The sequence below is a fragment of the Gopherus evgoodei genome, chromosome 10 (genome assembly GCF_007399415.2).
Source record: "Gopherus evgoodei ecotype Sinaloan lineage chromosome 10, rGopEvg1_v1.p, whole genome shotgun sequence".
Taxonomy (NCBI): domain Eukaryota; kingdom Metazoa; phylum Chordata; order Testudines; family Testudinidae; genus Gopherus; species Gopherus evgoodei.
In genome coordinates, this window is record NC_044331.1 from 45,632,472 (window position 1) to 45,656,453 (window position 23,982).

Genomic DNA, 23,982 nt, shown 5'->3' on the forward strand with positions numbered 1-23,982 from the left:
CAAAGGCACGCAATCTCTCAGTTGGACCAAGAGCTGCATTTTTGTCCAGCATACTTCTGATATGCATATTCTATGCAGCTAATTTTGGAATAACTGATCTGCCAAGGATCAAGAGTGATGCAAAGCTGAACTCTGTGCCCCTTTGGCATATATGAGTTACACAGAACTCAGTGGAAGAGCACTGCCAGTTCAATGATCTCCTAATCTGCATGCCAACTGGAAATGGCATGGCAGGCGAGTGGAGTAGGCTTTCCTGCCCCTTTCTGCTGGCTGTTGTGTCATCTGTCATGTCACCTTACCTTTGGTCACATTACGAATGGGTTAGGCAATCACATGCATAAAGCCTAATTGCAATAAAATGTTTATGCAATGTTACAAACCTTAGAAAGCATGATTTAAATAAGTACAGCAACTCCATGACATCTTGGTTGGAGTCCAATTTAAAAACACAAAAGGGGATTCCTTAATGGTTGAACAATCTCATCAAAAATTTAAAAGATTCCTACTTCCTTTCCGCCTGCTCTTTCTAGCAGAAACAGTCATCTCAGTGGGGGAAAGAAAGCAATCAAGGAAAATATATTCGCTACCATCCATCTCTTTACCAGTCTAAAAATAGCTCAGAATTCAGTAGATAACTATCTTTTGATAGAAGAGACTATTCTGATTCTGAATCATCTCTTGCCTTTTATTACCATGACTTCATAACTGATGCATTAGGCTGTAAATATATTGATGCCTACAAGGTCAAATCATCAGGGACATTAATCTTTGTAAGCAGTTGTCTGGTTTACAGGAGGCAGTTTAAAATAAAACCTAGTCTTACTTGTATTTGCATCAGCAACCTTAAATTGGGCATTTTTCTTTTTGAGTGCTTGACTTTACACCCTTAAAAGAACTAGAAGAATATTAAGTGTAATTTGATTTAGGGTCCACGCTACACTACAAAAAGCTACTACCACAAGTAGTGCCTAATACTGATTTTACAGCACAGACAGGACTCTAACCATCTTAATCATGCTCCCAAGTTGTGCTACAGTGCTGCAAAGTCCAAGGCTGGGCCATAATTCAGTCCATTCTACACTGCAAAGCCAAACAGTGCTTCACCGACATCAAATAGAATCATCATACTGTAACCAGGCCTCAAACTGTATTAGCTTTTTACAGCTTAGACAGGATTTTACCAGGGTGGATAACAATCAATGATTTAAAAAAAAATAATTTTTTTTTAAACTGGATTTTTATTTAAATTGAAGTTTTTTTTATAAAATGCTTTTTGAGGAAAAAAACTATCTAAAGATAGTTTTAATTAAGATACATTATAGCTCAAAAATATCTCATCATGCAATAGGGATTATAAATTCTAATTCTATAATATGAGAATATATTAATGTAATGTTTAAGAAAAAAGTTTTGTAAATGAGTTCCAATAGTTCATGGATTAGAGACCCAATTTTATGGGGATCCAGGAGCTTCTGTATAGAGATTATTTAGGTTAATCTTTCTATCTACCCAATGAGACTCAGTGCTCAGTCTAGAAGATACCATCAGAGATGCTTAGTTTTGAAGTTTTCAAACTCTGGATTTGTGTCTTCAGAGATAACATGCTTGTTAACAGCAAAAATGTTTTTACATAAATAAATAAATACATAAATAATATATAGAGGTGAGAAATAACAGACCTCAACCTACTGTCCCTCTGCAAATTTGTGTACACAGAGTCAATCCCTTACCTCTCTCTAAAAGTGAAAAGTTTCAAAAAGTACAATGAATAGAACAGGGATCGGCAACTTTTGGTATGCGGCCCTTCTCACATTTATCTCCAGACTTCTTCTCCTTGTCCAGATCTATTCTGCCCCTAACAATCTTCTATTCCAGTGATTGGCAACCTTTGGCCCCCGGCCTGCCAGGGTAAGTACCAATTGTGGCTCACACTGGCCGCAGTTTGCCGTCCCATGCCAATGGGGCCTGCGGGAAGCAGTGCAGGGTGAGGGATGTGCTGGCTGCTGCTTCCTGCAGCCCCCAATGGCCTGGAGCGGCGAACCCTGGCCAGTGGGAGCTGCAATCAGCCGAACTGCAGATGCGACAGGTAAACAAACCGGCCCGGCCTGCCAGGTGCTTACCCTGGCAGGCCGTGTGCCAAAGGTTGCCAATCCCTGGAATAGAAGATTGATGGGGCGGAATAGATCTGGACAAGGAGAAGAAGTCTGGAGATGAATGTGAGAAGGGAGGGACAGGCAGTAGAAACAGAAGTGAAACTGTTTGAGCAGCACATTCCAGAAGTCTTGAGGTCTTTCTGAGTGTAGCTGTCATTGATTTGACATCTACCATACCATGCCCTCACTAGAAGAGAAAATCTATAATGGCAGCTGACCTTAAAAGAGACCCATTTTTGGAATAAGAACCATTCAAGAAATATATGTTTGCTGATGTTTTAAAGAAAGTCACAACAGTGAACTGGTAGAAGTCACTTACGCACTCAGATTCAGATACCGTTGAAGTGATAATCTCACTTTTTGTAATTTGTCCAGCTAAATTAACCACTGTATGGGATGTTCAACTAGAAGTAGCCAGATGTACTTTTGGATGACCAGCTAACTACACCTCTATCCCCAAATCTGAAAGTGCCTTCACTATTAGCATTTGGCTTTTTATTAAAATAAGAAAGCATATGGGTTCCTAGGAATTCTCAGAAACACTGCACACACTTCCAAATGCATTTTGTCTGATACTCATTTTAGCATATTTATCTCCATTAGCCCCACCTGTTACCATTACTGACATCACAAATGCTGAAAGAAAACTGCAGAAAGAGCATTATTAAAGGAACTGGATTCTATATTTTCTCAAGTTATCCTCTCCCCCCCACCACCTCCTTCCACTTTTCCTGCAGCAGCCCTCATTTGGGCTTTGGCAGCTTGAATATTGGGTGTGCATACTAATTACCCTGATTTTTTTGGCTACAAACTTTCTTCTCTAGTGGAACACATTATCTGTAGCACTTCAGATAAGGTAGAGCATCTTTCTTTAATCTGTAAGAAATGAAACCAACCCAATTATAGAAACAAACTCATTTCACTAGCTATCTATTCAAGATTTAACCAAAGATTACCTAAGTCTGTGGTTCTGAACCTTTCCCATATCAGGACCATGCTTATAACCCTCCCATCTAGATAGGAAACAGTCCCTCTTTCCCCAACCCTCATATCTATCCATAGGGAACAGACAATGTGGCCACCACACCCAGACTAAGAACCTCAACCTCAGACAGAAAGTGTGAGATCCAAACCAGTAGGGTACAGGAGTCTGGTAGAGGGCAAATATACTGGCCACAAGATGAATAGTTTTCTGTTCCCTGAGTGACCAGAGCAGGGACTGCACTAGAGTAATCAGGAACCTGCTAGAACTAATTAAGGCAGACAGGCTGATTAGAACACCTGCAGCCAATCAAGGCAGGCTAATCAGGGCACCTGGGTTTAAAAAGGAGCTCACTCCAGTCAGGTGAAGGGGAGCCAGAGGAGAGGAAGTATGTGTGAGGAGCTAGGAGCAAAAGGTGCAAAGAGCTGAGAGTGAGAGGGTGTGCTGCTGGAGGACTAAGGAGTACAAGCATTATCAGACACCAGGAGGAAGGTCCTGTGGTGAGGATAAAGAAGGTGTTTGGAGGAGGCCATGGGGAAGTAGCCCGGGGAGTTGTAGTTGTCATGCAGCTGGTACAGGAGGCACTATAGACTGCTGCAATCCACAGGGCCCTGGGCTGGAACCCGGAGTAGAGGGTGGGCCTGGGTTCCCCCCAAACCTCCCCACTCCTGATCAGACACAGGAAAAGTTGACCCAGACTGTGGGGAAGATCACTGAGGTGAGCAAATCTGCCAATAAGCGCAGGACCCACCAAGGTAGAGGAGGAACTTTGTCACAAAAGGTAGTAATTACAGACCACTAGTGACTTATTTGTCTTCTCCCACACAAGTCCTGATGGAATTTAAAATTAAAAGTTTACATTTCCTCAATGTAAACTTTCAAGTATAATGTTTACTTCCACAAAGCAAAAACTTCCATGCATGATTTGAATGTGAGAGTGGGTGGAGATTCTCTTCATATAAGATCATCATGTAATAACAGTCAAGAATTGCCCTTTTGAAACACATCACACTAAAGATGACAGCATTCTTGGAAATACTGGTGCTCCTATTGAAGACGCCTGCTGTTCAGCTTCTTCACTTTTAAAAGTAACTGGAACTTCTCTTGAACCTTATTAATGCAAGATTATAATCTATGGGTAATACTATTAAGATTTCCTCTAGTGATTATCTTGCTGCCACAATCATGTGCCTGCACGTATGTAGTAATTATAAGAAAGGTAAATTTACAGAATTCAGACTCTGAATATTCCCCATTTGCTACAATTTTTTGAACAAGCATGGGATAGGCACCCCTTTACTCATCGGTTCCAAGCTTATGTCAGTCTGTTGACTATTGTATGTTTTCAGAATGTAACATTTGAATATTAGCAAAGCAAAATACATCCAAATATGATTTTTACTGGAGAGAGACTGTAGTCAGAAGAACACAAAACAGGTTAATGTTCAACTTCATTTACAAGTGACAAAGAACTTCAGACTTAGCTTAGTATGAGGCGGAGGGTTGGGGGGAGGAAATAAAGCCATTTTCTGCTTTGTACACCAAAGATTCTGAAGCACTATTTAATTGCCAATTTTGTTGATGATGCACAAGGCATAGGAATCCTGTTCATTCCTCAGCAGTTTGACTCAGAGGAGCAGATAGTAGCTGATGCAGTAGTTTGCAAGAATGATTTGCAAGACACTAGTGACAGATATGGGTAATGAGATGTTATTTTTAAACAAATCACGTTTCTCAAACATTCAGAAGTTCCTAACACAGCCTCCATTTTCTGTCCAGAGCAAAACAACACATTTCACTTCCAATGCTTGCTTTCTGTTGTAAACTCAGTTACCAAGGGTATATCTACACAGCATTTTGGACTGAGCACGAGGAATCTGGGTCAACAGATTCAGGCTAGCACTCTTAAAATAGCTGCATAAACTGCACTTGAAGTTGTGGCTTGGGCTGGAGCTCGGACTTTGAAGCCTGGTGGGGGTGGGCTTCAGAGCCTAAGCTACAATTTCATAGCACTGTCTACACAGCTATTTTTAGAGCATCAGCATAAGCCCCACTCGCCAAGTCTATCGGCCCAGCTGGGAGGCTCGCTCCGTTCACTCCAGAATTCTGACCTAGAGGTTAGAATAAAAGAGTGGAATCCAGTGCTCCTCTGGCTCCAAGATCCAACTGAGTTGACTCACTATGTAACCTCAGGATGATCATTTTACTTCCTTTTGTCATCTAAGTAACAGGAAAAGCAAAAGACTAAAACAGTTAAGTATTCTTAGTACAACTATCCTGAACAGGATCTAAAGATATATTAAGATAGCACACTGTTCAGTACATTGGAAAGTATACACCCTAGAGGCATTAGTTAAAGAAATTAGAAGACATCAGTCAAGAACCACCCATAGGCACCTTTTCATTTAGTATTACCAATATATCAAGCTGCATAGGAGATGCAAGTAAGGGTATGTCTACACTATGAAATTAGATCAAATTTATAGAAGTTGGTTTTTTAGAAATCGTTTTTATACAGTTGATTGTGTGTCCTTACACAAAATGTTCTAAGTGCATTAACTCAGCAGACTGCGTCCACAGAACTGAGGCTAGCGTTGACTTCCGGAGCATTGCACTGTGAGTTGCTATCCCACAGTTCCCACAGTCTCCACCGCCCATTGGAATTCTGGGTTGAGATCCCAAATGCCTGATGGGGCAAAAACAGTGTCATGGGTGCTTCTGGGTACATGTCATCAGGCTCCCCTCTTCCTCCCTCCCTCCCTGAAAGCAACGGCAGACAATTGTTTTGTGCCTTTTTTCCTGAGTTACCCGTGCAGACGCCATATCACGGCAAGCATGGAGCCCGCTCAGCTCACCATCACCGTACGTCTCCTGGGTGCTGGCAGACGTGGTACTGCATTGCTACAGAGCAGCAGCTCATTGCCTTTTGGCAGCAGACAGTGGATTACGACTGGTAGCCATCATCGTCGTACTCCTGGGTGCTTTTAGCTGACCTCATGAGGTTGGTCAGGGGCGCCTGGGCAGACATGGGAGTGATTCAGCCAGGTCATTCCCCAGTCATACTGCACTGTCTTCTGCCGAGCACCCAGGAGATGACGATGGCTAGCTGTCGTACTGCACCCTCTGCTGCCAGCCTAAGATGTATAAGATAGATGGAGTGGATCAAAACAAGAAATAGACCCAACTTGTTTTATATTCATTTGCTCCTCCCTTCCTCCATGAAATCAACGGCCTACTAAACCCAGGGTTTTGACTTTAATCCTTGAAGGGGACATTCTGGTGACAGTTCTTTGTGTTTCTCCTTGATGCAAAGCCACCCCCTCTGTTGATTTTAATTCCCTGTAAGCCATGTTGTCAGTCACCCCTCCGTCAGAGCAACGGCAGACAATCGTTTTGCGCCTTTTTTCAGCGCAGACGCCATAGCACTGGGAACATGGAGCCCGATCAGATCACAGCAGCAATTATGAGCACTGTAAACACCACACACATTATCCTGTACTATATGCAGCACCAGAACCTGCAAAAGCAAACGCAAGTGAGGAGGCAACAGCAGCGCGGTGACAAGAGTGATGAGGACATAGACATGGACATAGACTTCTCACAAGGTACAGGCCCCGGCAATGTGCACATAATAGTATTAATGGGGCAGGTTCATGCTCTGGAACACCGATTCTGGGCCCAGGAAACAAGCACAGAGTGGTGGGACTGCATAGTGTTGCGGGTCTGGGACAATTCCCAGTGGCCGCGAAACTTTCACATGTGTAAGGACACTTTCATGGAACTTTGTGACTTGCTTTCCCTTGCCCTGAAGCACCAGAATACCAAGATGAGAGCAGCCCTCACAGTTGAGAAGCAAGTGGGGATAGCCCTGTGGAAGCTTGCAACGTCAGACAGCTACCGGTCGGTCGGGCATCAACTTGGAGTGGGCAGATCTACTGTGGAGGCTGCTATGATCCAAGTAGCCAACACAATCAAAGAACTACTGATATCAAGGGCAGAGCCTGTTGGAAATGTGCAGGCCATAGGGGATGGCTTTGCTGCAATGGGATTCCCTAACTGTGGTGAGGCGATAGATGAAATGCATATCTCTATCTTGGCACCGGAGCACCAATCCAACGAGTACATAAACCGAAAGGGGTACTTTTCAAAGGTGCTGCAACCGCAGGTGGATCACAAGGGACGTTTCACCAACATCAACGTGGGATGGCCGGGAAAGGTACATGACGCTCATATTTTCAGGAACTATGTGGTCTGTTCAAAAGCTGCAGGAAGGGACTTTCTTCCCAGACCAGAAAATAACCACTGGGGATGTTGAAATGCCTGTAGTTATCCTTAGGGACCCAGCCTACCCCCAATGCCATGGCTCATGAAGCCATACATAGGCAACCTGAACAGCAGTCAGGAGCTGTTCAACTATAGGCTGAGCAAGTGCAGAATGGTGGCAGAATGCACATTTGGATTTTAAAAGCATGCTGGCGCAGTTTACTGACTCGGTTAGACCTCAGCGAAACCAATATTCCTACTGTTACCACTGCTTGCTGTGCGCTCCACAATATCTGAGAAAGTAAAGGGGAGACGTTTATGGCAGGGTGGGAGGTTGAGGCAAATCGCCTGGCCAGTGATTACACGCAGCCAGACACCAGGGCAGTTAGAAGAGTACAGGAGGGTGTGGTGCACATCAGAGAAGCTTTGAAAACCAGCTTCATGACTGGCCAGGCTGTGGTGGGAAAGTTTTGTTTGTTTCTCCTTGATGAACCCCCTCCCACTCGGTTCACTCTACTTCCCTGTAAGCTAACTACCCTCCTCTCCCCTCTTCAATCAATGCTTGCAGAGGCAATAAAGTAATTGTTGCTTCACATTCATGCATTCTTTATTAATTCATCACACAAATAAAGGGATAACTGCCAAGGTAGCCCAGGCGGGGTGGGGGAGGAGGGAAGCACCAGGCGGGGTGGGGGAGGAGGGAAGGACAAGGCCACACTGCACTTCAAAATTTATTGAATGCCAGACTTCTGTTGCTTGGGCAGTCCTCTGGGGTGGAGTGGCTGGGTGGCCAGAGGCCCCTCCACCACGTTCTTGGGCATCTGGGTGAGGAGGCTATGGAACTTGGGGAGGAGGGCGGTTGGTTACACAGGGGCAGTTGGTTACACAGGGGCTGTAGCGGCGATCTGTGCTCCTGCTGCCTTTCCTGCAGCTCAACCATATGTTGGAGCATATAAGTTTGATGCTCCAGCAGCCCGAGCATTGACTCCTGCCTTCTGTCAGCAAGCTGATGCCACTTATCACCTTCAGCCAGCCACCTCTCCTCGCGTTCATACTGTACTTTCCTGCACTCTGACATTGTCTGCCTCCATGCATTCTGCTGTGCTCTGTCAGTGTGGGAGGACAGCATGAGCTCAGAGAACATTTCACCCTGAGTGTGTTTTTTTCGCCTTCTAATCTTCACTAGCCTCTGGGAAGGAGAAACATATTCAGCTGGTGGAGGAAAAAAAGGGAGAGTGGTAGTTAAAAAGACATTTTATAGAACAATGGGTACACTCTTTCGCAGTAAACCTTGCTGTTAACATTACATAGCACATGTGCTTTCGTTACAAGGTTGCATTTTGATGGCTTGACCCCTCCCCCCACTGTGTGGCTAACAGCAGGGAACATTTCTGTTTAGCCATAGGCAAACAGCCCAGCAGGAATGGGCACCTCTGAATGTCCGCTTAATAAAACCACCCTATTTCAACCAGGTGACATGAATTATATCACTCTCCTGAGGATAACACAGAGATAAAGAATGGATGTTGTTTGAATGCCAGCAAACACTGGGACCATACGCTGCAATGCTTTGTTCTGCAATGGTTTCCGACCACATGCTACTGGCCTGGCGTGGTAAAGTGTCTTACCATGGAGGACAGAATAAGGCCGCCCTCCCCAGAAACCTTTTGCAAAGGCTTTGGGAGTACATCCAGGAGAGCTTTATGGAGATGTCCCTGGAGGACTTCCACTCCATCCCCAGACACATGAACAGACTTTTCCAGTAGCTGTACTAGCCGCGAATGCCAGGGCAAATTAATCATTAAATACACTTGCTTTTAAACCATGTCTAATATTTACAAAGGTACACTCACCAGAGGTCCATTCTCCACCTTCAGGGTCCAGGAGCATGTCTTGAGTGGGTTCAGGGGTTCTAATGAGTAATGAGATGGAGATATCCTATCTCCTAGAACTGGAAGGGACCTTGAAAGGTCATTGAGTCCAGCCCCCTACCTCCACTAGCAGGACCAAGTACTGATTTTTGCCCCAGATCCCTAAGTGGCCCCCTCAAGGATTGAACTCACAACCCTGGATTTAGCAGACCAATGCTCAAACCACTGAGCTATCCCTACTGGCTCCAGGTCGAGAAACAGATTCTGGCTGTTGGGGAAATCGGTTTCTCCGCTTTCTTGCTGTGAGCTATCTTCCTTGTTCCCAAAACCCACTCCCGTGTTGCATCCTACTCCACTGACGGAGTCAAAGCACAGCACTGGGGTACTGGTGGCTGCACCCCCTAGAATGACATGCAGCTCATCATAGAAGCGGCATGTTTGGGGCTGTGACCCGGAGCAGCCGTTTGCCTCTCTGGTTTTTTGCTAGGCTTGCCTGAGCTCCTTAATTTTCATGCAGCACTGCCGCGAGTCCCTGTTATAGCCTCTGTCCTTCATGCCCTTGGAGACTTTTTCAACTGTTTTGGCATTTCGTTTACTGGAACGGAGTTCAGCTAGCATGGATTCGTCTCCCCATACAGCGATCAGATCCTGTACCTCCCGTTCGGTCCATGCTGGAGCTCTTTTGAGATTCTGGGACTCCATGGTCACCTCTGCTGATAAGCTCTTCATAGTCACCTATGCTGATCAGCTCGCAATGCTGGCCAAACAGGAAATGAAATTCAGAAGTTCGCGGAACTTTTCCTGTCTACCTGGCCAGTGCATCTGAGTTGAGAGTGCTGTCCAGAGCAGTCACAATGGAGCACTCTGGGATAGCTCCCGGAGGCCAATACCGTTGAATTGCATCCACACTACCCCAAATTTGACCCCGCAAGGCCAAAAATTCAGCACTAATCCTCTTGTCAGAGGTGGAGTAAAGAAATCGATTTTAAGAGCCCTTTGAGTCGAAAAAAGGGCTTCGTCATGTGGACGGGAGCACAGTTAAAATCAAGGTAATGCTGCTACATTTGACCTAAAATCGTAGTGTAGACCAGGCCTAAGATAACTCAAGGGTGTGGACTAAGGCCTGATCTACACTAGGAAATTAGATTAGTATAACTACATCAGTCAGGGATGTGAAAAATCCACACTCCTCAGCAGTGCACTTAGACTGGCCTAACCCCTGGCGTAGACAGTGCTAGATCAACAGGAGAATTCTCCCATCAGCCTAGCTACTGCCTCTCAGGGAGCTGGAGTACATATGCCAATGGGAGGGAATCTCCCGTCAGCATAGATAGCATCTTCACTGAAGCGCCACAGCAGTGGTTCTCAAACTGTGGGTCGCGACCCGTTTTAATGGGGTCACCAGGGCTGGCTTAGACTTGCTGGGTGGCCCAGACTGAAGTCTGAGCCTCAGTGCCCGGGCCAAAGCCAGAGGCACTTTGTCCCCTCCACCCAGGGCAGTGGGTGGGCTCAGGCTTCGGTACCCCCTTCTCAGGTCATGTAGTAATTTTTGTTGTCAGAAGGGGGTTGCGGTGCAATGAAGTGTGAGAACCCCTGTGCTATAGCACTGCCGCAGTATTTTAAGTGTAGACAAGCCCTAATTGTAATAAATGCAGACTACTACTTTCAAAAAGATTTGTTTAGCTTTGTAATATTTTGATCACAGTCTTGCTTAAAATAGTTGCACCTAGTTTCCTCAGCCCAACAGTTTCTACAGGAAGCAGTGTTGTACATAAATGGCATGCTGTCAGCGAAACTAGTTTGATCGAAGTGTGCATTTCAGAGATTTCAGCAAAACGGTTGCACATATACCACAGGAGGGGCTGACATTTGATGCAAGCAGTGAGCCTGTCACTAGAGACTAATGCAAGCCAACTTACAGTAAGAAATTTAAATTGAATATTTAAATTCCTTAAAAAGGATTTTTCTAAACATGAAAAGGGAAAACAAACTGGTTTATACTCTTTACACTAGCCACAATATTGCTAGCATGACATACCTACATTATGGAAACTTGTCCAGCACCATCTGTGCAAATCAATGTATTCATCACAGAAAGTTAAATTATACATAAATGTTTTAGACAATCAAAGAATCACAGGACTGGAAGGGACCTCAAGAGGTCATCTAGTCCAGTCCTCTGTACTCATGGCAGGACTAAATATTATCTAGACCAGTGGTCACCAACCAGTCGATTGCGATCCTGGAGACTCTCCTAGTCAATTGCGACCTCCAGCCGCAGCGTGAGGTGTAGCGGAGTTGCCGCTAAGACAGGCTCCCTGGCTGCTGTGGACTCACACTGCTCCTGGAAGTGGCCAGCAAGTCCCCGCAAGCACTGGCCCCACAGCTCCCATTGGTCAGGAACAGGAAGCTGTGGTCAATTAGAGCTGCAGGGGCAGTGCCTGCAGAGCCACATCCCCGTCCCTCCAAGGAGCCATAGGGGCACGTTGGCCCCTTCCAGGAGTAGCGTGGCCTCGTGGTGCACTACTGTCTGGCAGGGTAGGAGGTGGCCTGGCTTGTGATGGGGAGGTGGTGCCAATGTGCCCGAGTGGGACTGGGACAGGCAGGGAGCCCCCCAGAGGAAGTCCGCACACTAACCCCCAGCCCATAGCCCCCTCCCAGAACCAACACCCCATACCCTCTCCTGCACCCTGAGTCCCCTCCTGCATCCCAATACCCTGCCCAGATCCCACACCCTGCACCCCAACACTGTGTCCCAGCCTGGAGCCCCCTCCTGCACCCAAACTCCCTCCCAAGTTTGCACCCCTCACCCCTCCGGCATCCCAATCACCTGCCCCAGGCTCAGCCTAGAGCCCCCTCCCACACTCCAAACCCCTCTGCCCCAGCACAGAGCCTGCACCCAGCTCTCAAACCCCAACCCCCTGCTTGGTGAAAGTGAGCGAGGGTGGGGGAGAGCGAACAACGGGGTGTTGGGGGCGGGAAATGGAGTGGTGAGCTGGGCAGGGCTTCAGAGAAGGGGCAGGGTAAATCCTGGATTACATTTAAATTCAAAAAGCGATTTTGTGCATAAGAAGGTTGGATACCACTGATCTAGATCATCCCTGACAGTTGTTCGTCTAACTTGCTATTAAAAATCTCCAATGATGGAGATTCCGCAATCTAGCTAGGCAATTTATTCCAGTGCTTAACTATCCTGACAGTTAGAGAGTTTTTCTTAATGTCCAAACTAAACCACTGTTGCTGCAATTTAAGCCCATTGCTTCTTATCCTATCCTCAAAAGGTAATGAGAATAATTTCTCCCTCCTCCTTGCAACAACCTTTTATGTACTTGAAAACTGTTATCCTGTCCCCCTTCAGTCTTCTCTTCTCCAGACTAAACAAAACCAATTTTTTCAGTCTTCCCTTATAGGTCATGTTTTCTTGATCTTTAATCATTTCTGTTGTTGGACTTTCTCCAAGTTGTCCACACTTTTCCTGACATGCGTCACCCAGAACTGGGCACAATACTCCTGTTGAGGCCATATCAGCACAGAATAGAGCAATTACTTCTCGGGTCTTGCTCACTCCCGTTAATACTCCAGCAAGTCAAAGTAGTACGGGCTGGATGAACGAACTATAAGGTGGATAGCATGCTGGCTAGATCATCGGGCTTAATGGGTAGTGATCAATGGCTCCATGTCTAGTTGGGGCACTCTGCTTGATACTGGCTGCCAAGGGTAAGTCCTGAGGCAGGTTTTGTTCAATATGTTCATTAATGATCTGGAGGATGGTGTGGCTTGCACCCTCAGCAAGTCTGCAGAGGGCACTAAACTGGGAGGAGTGGTAGATACTCTGGAGGATAGAGATACGATAGAGAGGGGGTTAGAGGATTGGGCCAAAAGAAATCTGATGAGGTTCAACAAGGACAAGTGTAGAGTCCTGTACTTAGGACGGAAGAATCCCATGCACTGCTACAGACTAGAGACCGAACGGATAGGCAGCAATTCTGCAGAGAACGACCTACGGGTTATAGTGAACGAGAAGGTGGATATGAGTCAACAGTGTGCCTTTGTTGCCAAGAAGGCTAACAGCATTTTGGACTGTATAAGTAGGGGCATTACCAGCAGATCTAGGGAAGTGATCATTCCCCTCTATTCAGCATTGGTGAGGCCTCATCTGGAGTACTGTGTCAAGTTTTGGGCCCCACACTACAAGAAGGATGTGGAAAAATTGGAAAGAGTCCAGCGAAGGGCAACAAAAATTATTAGGGCGCTGGAGCACATGACTTATGAGGAGAGGCTGAGGGAACTAGGATTGTTTAGTCTGCAGAAGAGAAGAATGAGGGGGAATTCGATAGCTGCTTTCAACTACCTGAAAGGGGGTTCCAAAGAGGATGGATCTAGACTGTTCTCAGTGGTATCAGATGACAGAACAAGGAATAATGGTCTCACGTTACAGTGGGGGAGGTTTAGATTGGATATTAGAAAAAACTTTTACGCTAGGAGGATGGTGAAGCAGTGGAATGGGTTACTTAGGAGGTAGTGGAATCTCCTTCCTTAGAGGTTTTTAAGGTCAGGCTTGACAAAGCCCTGGCTGGGATGATTTGGTTGGGGATTGGTCCTGCTTTGAGCAGGAGGTCGGACTAGATGACCTCCTGAGGTCCCTTCCAACCCTGATATTCTATGATAACACAATGACTTTCACCTTTTTTTCTTTTTTGCAACCATGTTACAATACTGACCCATATTTAGCTTGTGTTACACTATGACCCTCAGATCCCTTTCCACAATACTCATTCCTAGGCAGTAATTTCCCATTTTGTATGTGTGCAACTAATTGTTCCTTCCTAAGTAGAGTCCTTTATTCAGGGCTTAACCACCATGAAATGTCCAACTTAAACCTCCCTTGCTGAAATTTAAGCCCATTGTTTCTTGTTCTATCCTCAGAGGTTAAGAAGAACAATTCTTCTCTCTCTTCCTTGTAACAACCTTTTATGTACTTGAAAACTGTTATGCCCCCTCTCAGTCTTCTCTTTTCCAGATTAAACAAACCCAAAAGAGTTAAAGAAGTGGTTACTCTGGCAAGATCAATGGTGAAAAAACAACACAAACTCAGTCTACAGCTGCTTGTCTGACAGGGTTTAGGAGTGCTGCAACAGTAGGATATTTGCCTCCAGAGAGTAAGAGAAGGGAGGTGAGAAAAGATCTGTACCATCAGTCCCTCTCTAGAAACCTCCTCCATTCAAGCAAATAAAATGTTTCATTTGATCCGAAAACAAGATTTTCAATTTTAAGTTTCGGGGAAGAGAGGGGGGGTGTTCTAGTTTAAACAAAGCTAATTGCATGAGGTTTGGGGTAAAAGACTGGCAGAAAGATAGGCTGGCTGTAATGGAATTGGGACACAACCTTCAGAAGAACTTCAGGTGCGGCTTAAGCTGTACCTTGTCCTTAAAGAATATAGGGGGGCTTCACCGTGAGGGCTTGAATGTCTGAAACCTTCCTGGCTGAAGTAATTGCCACCAGGGAGGCTGTCTTACATGAAAGATGCAGCAGACAGCACATCACCATCGGCTTGAAGGGTGGCCTCATTAGTTTCGTGAGGGCATAGTTTAATGCCCATGGAGAAAGGTTCTCTTATCTGCGGAAAAGTCTTTTCTAGACTTTTGAGGAAACAAATCGTGTGAAAATACCAACTTAATGTCAATCTTTTGGGTGGATAGCTGAAATGGCCACCAGGTGGACCTATAGAGCAAAGGCCAGGCCCTGCTCTTTCAATGATAATAGACCAGAGGGAGAACAGTTTCCATTTTGCACAGTAAACTGACCTCGTGGAAGGTTTCCTACTGAAGAGAACATTGCGAACCTGTTCCGAACAAGCCCATTCCTCAGCGTTCAGCCATACAGATTCTAGGCTGTCAAATGCAGGGAGCTGAGGTTCCAGTGGAGTAATCGACCATAGTCTTGTGAGATCAAGTCTGAGCACAGAGGAAGCTTGATCGGAGCCTTGCAAGAGAGACAGACAAGCAAGGTGTACCGGTGCTGCCTGGGCCACACTAGAGCTATCAGTATGGCATAAGTCCGATCCTGCTTGATCTTCGTCAGCACCTTGTGGATTAGCAAGATGGGCGGAATGGCGCAGAACAGGTTATGAGACCACTTCATCAAGAAGGTGTCTGTCATGGAGTCAGGGCTGTGACCCCTCAGGGAGAACTGACGGCACTTCTTATTGGACTGTGTGGCAAACAGGTCTGTGTGGGGAAATCCCCATCTGTGGAAGATGCTCATTGCAACACTTGTGATGAGTCTAGAAGGACCTGCTGAGCCAGTATGCAAGCTGATTCTGTACTCCTGGCAGATACGAGACCTTGATCTCGATCAAATGTTCGATGCAGAATTCCCCTAGACCAAGAGTTCTCAAACTGGGGGTCGGGACCCCTCAGGGGGTCGTGAGGTTATTACATGGGGGGTCATGAGCTGTCAGCCTCCATCCCAAACCCTGCTTTGCCTCCAGCATTTATAATGGTGTTAAATATATAAAAAAGCGTTTTCCATGTATGGGGGGGGGAGGTAGCACTCAGAGGCTTGCTGTGTGAAAGGGGTCACCAGTACAAAAGTCCGAGAACCCCTGCCCTAGACTTACTGCTTCTCGACACAGAGGGCAAGAACGAGCCCCTCCCTGTCTGTTGATATAGTACGTGGCTGATGTATTGTCCATGAGGATCAAGACTGTTGTGTTCACAATATGGGGTAAGAACACCTAGCATGCCAATCGGACTACCCTGAGCTCCCTCACATTGATTTGAAGCGATAGGTCCTCCGCAGACCAACAACCCTGGATCTTGAGCTGTTAACTCAAGATTTTGTGAAGAGAATCCCTTCACAGAACCCTTGAGGATCCAGTCACCATGGCACAGGGCTGAAAATATGAGGTGGCAATGTGACTGCCTTGTCCAGATGGTGTCTTGAAGGGGAGCAGACTGTAACGAGCCACGCTTGGAGAGGTTTGAATCTCAGCCTCGCATGATGAACAACATACGTGCATGAAGCCATATGGCTGAGGAGACTCAAACAAAGCCTGACCTTGGTGATTGGTTGAGACTTCACGAGACGTATTGACTCTGATCACTTGGAAATGACACTCTGGGAGAAGAGCCCTCACCAGCTGGGAGTCTATTCTCTGAATAGATACCAGGGTCAATTTCTGAATGTTGGCCCAATTCCCAGAAGGTTGACTGAACGAGGGCGATGTCCAACTGCACTTGCACTCAAGTCCTGCCCTTGATGAGCCAGTTGTCAAGGTAAGTGAATGCCGCTGCCATGCATTTGGTGAAGATTCTCGGGGCCACTGAGAGGCCAAACATCAGGGCCACAAACTGGTAATGTCCTTGGTTTGCCACAAACTTCAGGAAACTTCTGTGTCCTTGGAAGATCGATATGTGAAAGTATGCATCTTTTAAGTCGAGGGCAGCATACCAATCCCCTGGATCCAGTGACGGAATGATCCCAAGAAGCCCATGCAAAACTTCAACCTTTTAAGATGGTTGAGTCGATGCAAGTCTAAGATAGGTCTGAGATCTCCCGTGGCCTTGGGTATCAAAAAAATAAACGAGAGTAAACCCCTTTTCCCCTTAGATCAGGAGTGGGCAAACTTTTTGGGCCGAGGGCCATATCTGGGAATAGAGATTATTTGGCAGGCCATGAATGCTCACAAAATTGGGGTTGGAAGCTCTGGTTGGGGGTGCAGGCTCTGAGATGGGGCCAGAAATGAGGAGTTTAGGGTGCAGGAGGGGGCTCTGGGCTGAGGCAGAAGAGTGGGGTGTGGGGGGGCAGGCTCTGGGGTGGGGCTAGGGATGAGTTTGGGGTGTAGGAGGGTGCTCTGTTCTGGGACTGAGGGGTTTGGCGGACAGAAGGAGGATCAGGGCTGGGGCAGGGGACTGGGGCACGAGGAGCAGCTCAGGGGGCAAGCTCCAGGCAGCGTTACCTCAAGCGGTTCCGTGAAGCAGCAGCATGTCCCTCTCCAGCTCCTATGTGGAGGCATGGCCAGGCAGCTTTGCAGCAGTTCTATCCACAGGTGCCATTCCTGGAGCTCCCATTGGCTGCAGTTCACGGCCAATAGGAGCTACGAGAGTGGCACTTGTAGCAGGGGCAGCATGCAGAGCAGAGCCCCCTGGCTGCCCCTACATATACGAGCTGGAGGGGGGACATGCTGTTGCTTCCAGGAGCCGCGTGGAGTGGCACCCAACACTGCTCCCCAGCTGGAGCGCTGGAGCACAGCAAGCCCCAGACTCCGCTCCCCAGCGGGAGCTCAAGGGCCAGATTAAATCGGCTAGCAGGCCAGATCTGGCCCGCGGGCCGTAGTTTGCCCACCCCTGCCTTAGATGTAATGGAACCTCCTCCACCATTTCCATGCTGAGGAGGGACTGAACTTCTTGCTCTAGCAGAAGCTTCTGAGTGGGGTTCCTGAAGAGGGACTGGGAAGGTGGAGTTGAAATAAATTGGAGGGTATAAAAAAATTCCACTGTATTTAGAACCCAGCGGTCGGAGTTGATCCATTTCCAGGCCTCTAGGAAGTGGGAAAGACTGTCAGAAAAAATCGGAGTAACTAAATCCAGATTGTGAGGAATTGGTATAATGTCCACCGAGTGACTTGGGGCAAATTATGCCAAGCCACCAGAGGAGGAGGAAAGTGGGGGAAGTCTGCGTCCCAAGCTCTTGTTCCTCCATCTCCTCTGATCGTAGCAGTTCTGGTTGGGGTAGAAATGACTATTTTGCTGCAGCCTGTATTGCCTCCTAGGCTGTGACTGCAGACCCAGAGACTTCAGTGTTGCCTTGGTATCTTTGAACCCGTGGAGTCCGGCATCAGTTTGCTTCAAGAAGAGCGAGGGTCCCTCAAATGGCAGGTCTTGCACCGACTGTTGTACTTCTTGAGGGAACCCTGCTGCCTACAGCCACAAGCTCCTACGCATAGTCACAGCTGTGGCCAAAGATCCAGACGCCGAGTCCACAATGTCAAGGGTTGCCTGCAAGGAGGCTCTCACCACTGTCTTGCCCTCATCTACGAGGGTCGAGAACTCCTGTTGACTATCATGTGGAAGCTTGCCCTTAAGTTTGTTTATATGACATTAACATGTCGGAGTCTAACGACCCAGTAGTGCCTGCTGGTTCACTATCCTTAGCTGAAGCCCCTCCCATTGAGTATGCCTTCTCCCTAGAAGGTCCATTTTCCTGGGAGGATGTGAGAACAGAAACTCGTAGCCTTTAGCAGGCACAATGTATTTTCTTTCTGTTCTCTTGGCCATGGGAAGAATGGAAGCAGGATTTTGCCAGAGGGCCTTGATCAGTCCCACGATGGTGTTGTGCAAGGGGAGAGCAACCCTTGCAAGAGCTGTGGCCGATAAAATATCCAGAAACCTATCGGCTGTTCCTTGACAACCTCCGCCTGCAACACTAGATTGGAGGTCATCTGCTTTAGAATGTACTGATGGGCTCTAAGGTCGTCCTGAGGCAGGGAGGATCTATCTGGGGAAGATGAGTAGCCATATGTTGCCATAGCATCCAAGGCAACCTCCTGTCAAGGAACTTGTTCTTGTTGATCAGCCCCAGTCCTGGCCTTGGTACCAGGGAGTAGTCCTGGGTCAGTGTCAGATTCAGTATTGGGACCTGCTCCGGTGTCTGCACCAGAGATTGGTACCGGAGTCTCCCAGTGCACCCCTGGTGCCGCTGTGGTCTCTGAGCGCACAGAGCAAGAGCGCCATGAGCTGGTGCCCTGGACCTGGGAAAACCTCCATGGGTTCCAAAAGGACCACTGTTAACAGTGCTGGACCCCACAGTCCCATGGTCCAGGTATTTTGTGCCAACACTGTTCCCAGCGCCGGCATCTTGAAGTCATACCCTGAGTCCGAACTGGAAGAGGATGAGGACGATGACGATGACTGCAGTGACCACAGCGGCACCAATCCCCCCAGTGCCAGTTATCAGTGCCATGGTGACATCTCTGGCAAGACAATGAAAGGGGGCTTGCCCTGGAGGCTGGACTTAAGACCAATCTAAAGCTGGTCGATGACTGAGTGCCGCTGGGTGGTGCCGGTGCTGTATCCTCCCTCCTGGCCAGGATACCAGTAAAGTTAATAAGTATCCTGTAATAAAGTTACAGGATACCAGTAAAGTTAATAAGTCCTTCGCTGTTGCATAGGCCTTCGGGGGTAATGGTGCCACGAACTGGTCTGCCCAGTGCCAGGCAGCTGGCTGGATATCTGGTGCCTGCAGTTCCGGTGCTGCCATCGCTACTGGCATTTGCCACAGTGCTGGGGAGAGAGATCAGCCCGGCTTGGGTCTCTCTCTGTCTCATTCTGTCCATTTACCTCCCTTCGGTGCAGGAGAGTGGGTCTTCTCTCAGTGGCCTCGAAGTCTCTTCTTCGGCACACACACCTAAATCGGAATGGACATGTACGAGCACTTGAAGAAGAACAAACCAATTCTTTTGTTGGATCAAATTTCTATTGTGCTCTTGTACTTCACTTGGTATTCTTCATCATGTCTGTTACTATAGCATGCATTTGTTTTAAGTGTAGTTGCTCAGAAAAACAAACCAATAAAATGGCACCATGTAATCTGACATATCTGGTCCATGTGCCCTTTGAGGCACACTCGCTTACTTTTACTTCTGGGGAAATTCTGTGTCACTGCGCAATGCAGAATTTTGCAGAAATTAACATTGTGCATGCAGAATTACCTTTCTCCCTCATAAATGGGCTGCAGTGCTACTAGCCACCACTAAATGCCACTGGACTCAGCAGAGCTTAGCTTGCACATAGAAGACACTGCTGTGGGGAGGGAGAGGGAGATAAAGTCAATTTACTAAGTAATAAATACAGAAGCCTTTGATGTAATTTTTTAAACTCCTTCCAAAATACAGTTTCACTTTGAGTAGTAAGTGTTCTGAGCATCCTCTGAATATTCACTTGAAGGATGTGTTGGCGGGTGCAGTTCTACGGTGGAACTCACTCACAATCTGTGATCCCTCTAAGCTGTGCAGTCACCCAGAAGTGATTAAAGTACCACACACTTGATTAGCAGAGCTCTGCATATCCAGCAGCATGTATTCAGGTGCCCCTCTCCCCACTGCTCTGCAGCCATTCTGCTCCTGCAGCTGCTCCCAGGATCCTCCTGCTGGTTTTGCAGAAGAGGGGTAGGGGAGGGAAAGCTGATGTCCAGGTGTTCTTGTGACTCTCCCCACAGAGCTGGGGAGAGGGGCCAGGGCACAGGACTCGAAGCAGGAGAGAGCTGCTGTGGTCTGAATGAGCCCAGGCAGTGAGTGAGTGCCTTAAAGAGATAGCGCAAGGTCTCTCAAGGACATACCCAGCAGCCAGCTCTCTCTCACTCATACACAGAGTCTCTTTTCCTCCCCGCTGCCCATGTATCCCATTCTCTGCAGAGCGAGGGACGGGGGCAGGGCTCAGGAGCAGGGGAGCTTTCAGTGAGTGCCTTAAAGAGAAGTCACACAGTCTCTTGGAAGCTTCCCCAGCAGCCAGCATACACACACAGTCTGTGTGTCACGCACCCCCGTGCACACAGTCTTTCACACTGACCTCCCAACACTTGTATTATTATTATTGTTACTTCTTGGTACTTCCTGAAATGCACATATATTCTCTGTAATTTTATTCTTTCAAAGTGTGTTATTTTAGTTTTTTGAGTGGTATATGCATTTCATAATTTCTCTCTCTTACACTTAAATTTAGTTCTTTGAGTAGTGAGTTCTAAAATGCCTAACTGTCCTGACTGGAGTAATTATCCCTATGGTAACTCTTAAAATATATTACATAATATCTAGGTTTTTTGTTTCTGCTGGTGGTGCACATCACCTCAGTGCACATACAATTTATTTCACACGTGGACAGAAAAAATTAGAGGGAACATTGCTCATAACAGAGCCTGTTGGAACATTCATTGGTCCCCTCCCTCCTCTTCCCTCTCTATTCTTGAAGGATTTCAGGACGAGGCTATAAAAGGGGATTTGGCACTTCATCCACCTCAGTTCCTTCCAACTGTAGCAACACATGGTCGTGAACCTCTCCAGATTCAGATCTTTTGTAGTAACCCTGACCCTGGCACTAGCACCTGCTGAAGCAGCACAGAACACTACCCTAAGGAGAGAGGCAGCCAAGGAGACAGCAGATCAAGCTGGGGAGGTGACCCAAAAGGGGGCAGTTGGAAAAAGATGTTAGAGAAAAAAAAAAAGAGGGAAGCAGAAGTATTGAGATGCTGAGTTAGCAGATGAACTGGAGCTGGGATAGGAGGCGAAATGATAAAGAACAGGAGGGATCTGGTAAGCGAGGAGGAGGAAAGAAGGAAAACAGAAGATGTTTCAGATCATGAGAAGAAGGAAATGTGTAAGTAATGTGAACAGATACTATTAGAGAAGGGAAGCAGAGGAAAATAAAATCTACAGACATTCTGGAGAGAGAGTATCAAGGGAGAAAACTGAAAGGAAAAATATAATTGGGGGAAGAGGAAATTGACGAAAAAGCTGTGTTAGATGAAACAGATCCTGTAAACAGTATACAAGAAGTTCACCCACAAAATAACTGAAGTATATGAACAGAGAAAATGACTGTTCGATATCTATTGAAAGAATACTGTTCAAAGGTTCTTAACATGGACAAGTGAGGGCCCACCAGAGTGAAGAAACCACTCTTGTAGATAAAGTGGGTGAAGAGAGGTACAGTCACAAGAATATCAAATCTAAGGAGCACTTCAAGTGAAGGAGAAGCAAAGAACAAGACAGCAAGAATGGAGCTGGACTTACAGCCAAGGAGAGGAAAAGCTGGTTCCTTTCCTGAACTGACACTATATTATGCTGAAAAATCTCTTCTGTTCTTTTTAATACCATGCCATTTGGTATTAACTGCACAGAGTGAAGAAGAATATCCTGTACAAGCTCACAAAGGTTAATGTATTCGTTACCTATAGATTATTATGAAACAGTAAGTACTTGGTAATGAGCTATATTATTTATCCTCTGGTACAATTTTTGAGTTTTCCCTTATTAAAGTTCTAAAAATTTAAAATTATCACCTTTTGTCTTAGTTCGCCTCTACTGCTCCTCACAGTTAGCACAGCCTAGCCTAGCCAGGTCATTGCACCTTCTCTTTAAGAAGGATCAGTGCTTTATCAATTAAGAACAACATTAAGCTAATCGGGGTTCTTGTTTATTTTAAGTTATTTTGATTTTAGGTTAGATTACTTAGTTCAGATTTTGATTCTGACCACCAAACCCATGGCAGTTATGAAAGCTCAGAGAGCTGGCTTCAAGAAGCATGCCTCTAGTCCATTAGTCTTTCCGGAATCAAATGCCCATACCAGATGCCTGGTGTGCCTCAAAGGGACATTCTCATTCACAGTGCTCAATTCACAGCACTTTTACCATGAGACCCTACGAGGAGCGCCAGAACAGGCTACAAGCTTTATATTGCAATAAGCTCTAGCTGAAAAATCTCTCAAATCCAAAGGACCTTGGCTGTAAGTAAGATTAAAAGGCCTTAGAAACAAAGAAGATTAAGAGCGGAATGCAGAAGGGACCAATCTCTGCACCAGAGTCTGGATCCAAGACGGATCCCAGACCATCGGATTCAACGTCAAAGCATTCAATGAAACAGTCTGTGTCAGCCTCTGGAATCAGATCAAAAACATAGGAGAAATCTTCAGATCAGTCTCCCTCTGCTTCAAGAAGAGCTACTAAGGTCAAAATGGCTCCTGTTAGAAGACCAAGTCACATTCAGGAGAATCCCGAGACTCAAGAGCATGGGCTCCTACACCAAAGAATAAAGATGTTGTACTGGGTTAAGATCGATTTCCCTGTTCTGAAAAGTTTATCTAATTCATAGAGTCCATGGCCAGAAAGGATCACTGTGATCTAGTCTGACCTCCTGTATAACACAGGCCGTAAAACTTCCCCAAAACAATTCATACCGTGTACCTTTTAGAAAAACATCCAAGCCTGATTTAAAAATTGTCAGTGATGGATAATCCACCATGACGGTCAGTACATTTTTCCAGTGGTTAACCACCCTCACTGTTATAAAATCCTGTCTTATGTATAATCTGAATATGTCTATCTTCAACTTTCAGCTATTGGATCATGCTACATTTTTTTCCCTGCTCATTATTAAATACTTGTTCTTGTTGTAAGTACTTATAAACTAATCAAGGGCCTCTTAATAGTCTCTTTGTTAAACTACACAGACTGAGCTCCTTGACTATTACAATAAGGTATGTCATCTAATCCTTTAATCATTCTTGTGGTTCTTCTATGAACCCTCTTCATTTTATCAACATCTTTCTTGAACTGTGGATACCAGAATTGGACAAAGTATTCCAGCAGCCGTCATACAAGTGCCATATACAGAGTAAAATAACCTCTCTTACTCCTACTTGAGATTCCTTTGCTGGTGCATCCAAGGATCATATCAGCCCTTTTGGCCACAACGTTGCACTAGGAGCTCATGTTCAGATGATTGTCCACTATGTCCCCCAAATCTTTTTCAAGGTCACTGCTTCTCAGGATAGAGTCCCCCTTTCTGTAAGTATGGCCTACATTCTTTGTCCCTAGATGTACATGTTCAAGTTTAGTCATACTAAAACACATGTTGTTTGCTTGCACCCAGCTTACACCAAGATATCCAGATCACTCTGTATTAGTGACCTCTTCACTATTTACCACTCTCCCAATGTG

The 23,982-nt window shown here is 46.2% G+C and overlaps 1 long non-coding RNA gene across 1 annotated transcript; it reads right to left on the reverse strand.

The window, feature by feature from the left end:
- Nucleotides 1–8,587: 8,587 nt before the first annotated feature.
- Nucleotides 8,588–10,095, reverse strand: LOC115659269. The gene is made up of 3 exons (XR_004002496.1): nucleotides 9,924–10,095; nucleotides 9,252–9,310; nucleotides 8,588–8,610 (listed from the first exon to the last, which is right to left on the reverse strand). It is a non-coding gene; the product is annotated as an uncharacterized LOC115659269 (long non-coding RNA).
- Nucleotides 10,096–23,982: the final 13,887 nt, after the last annotated feature.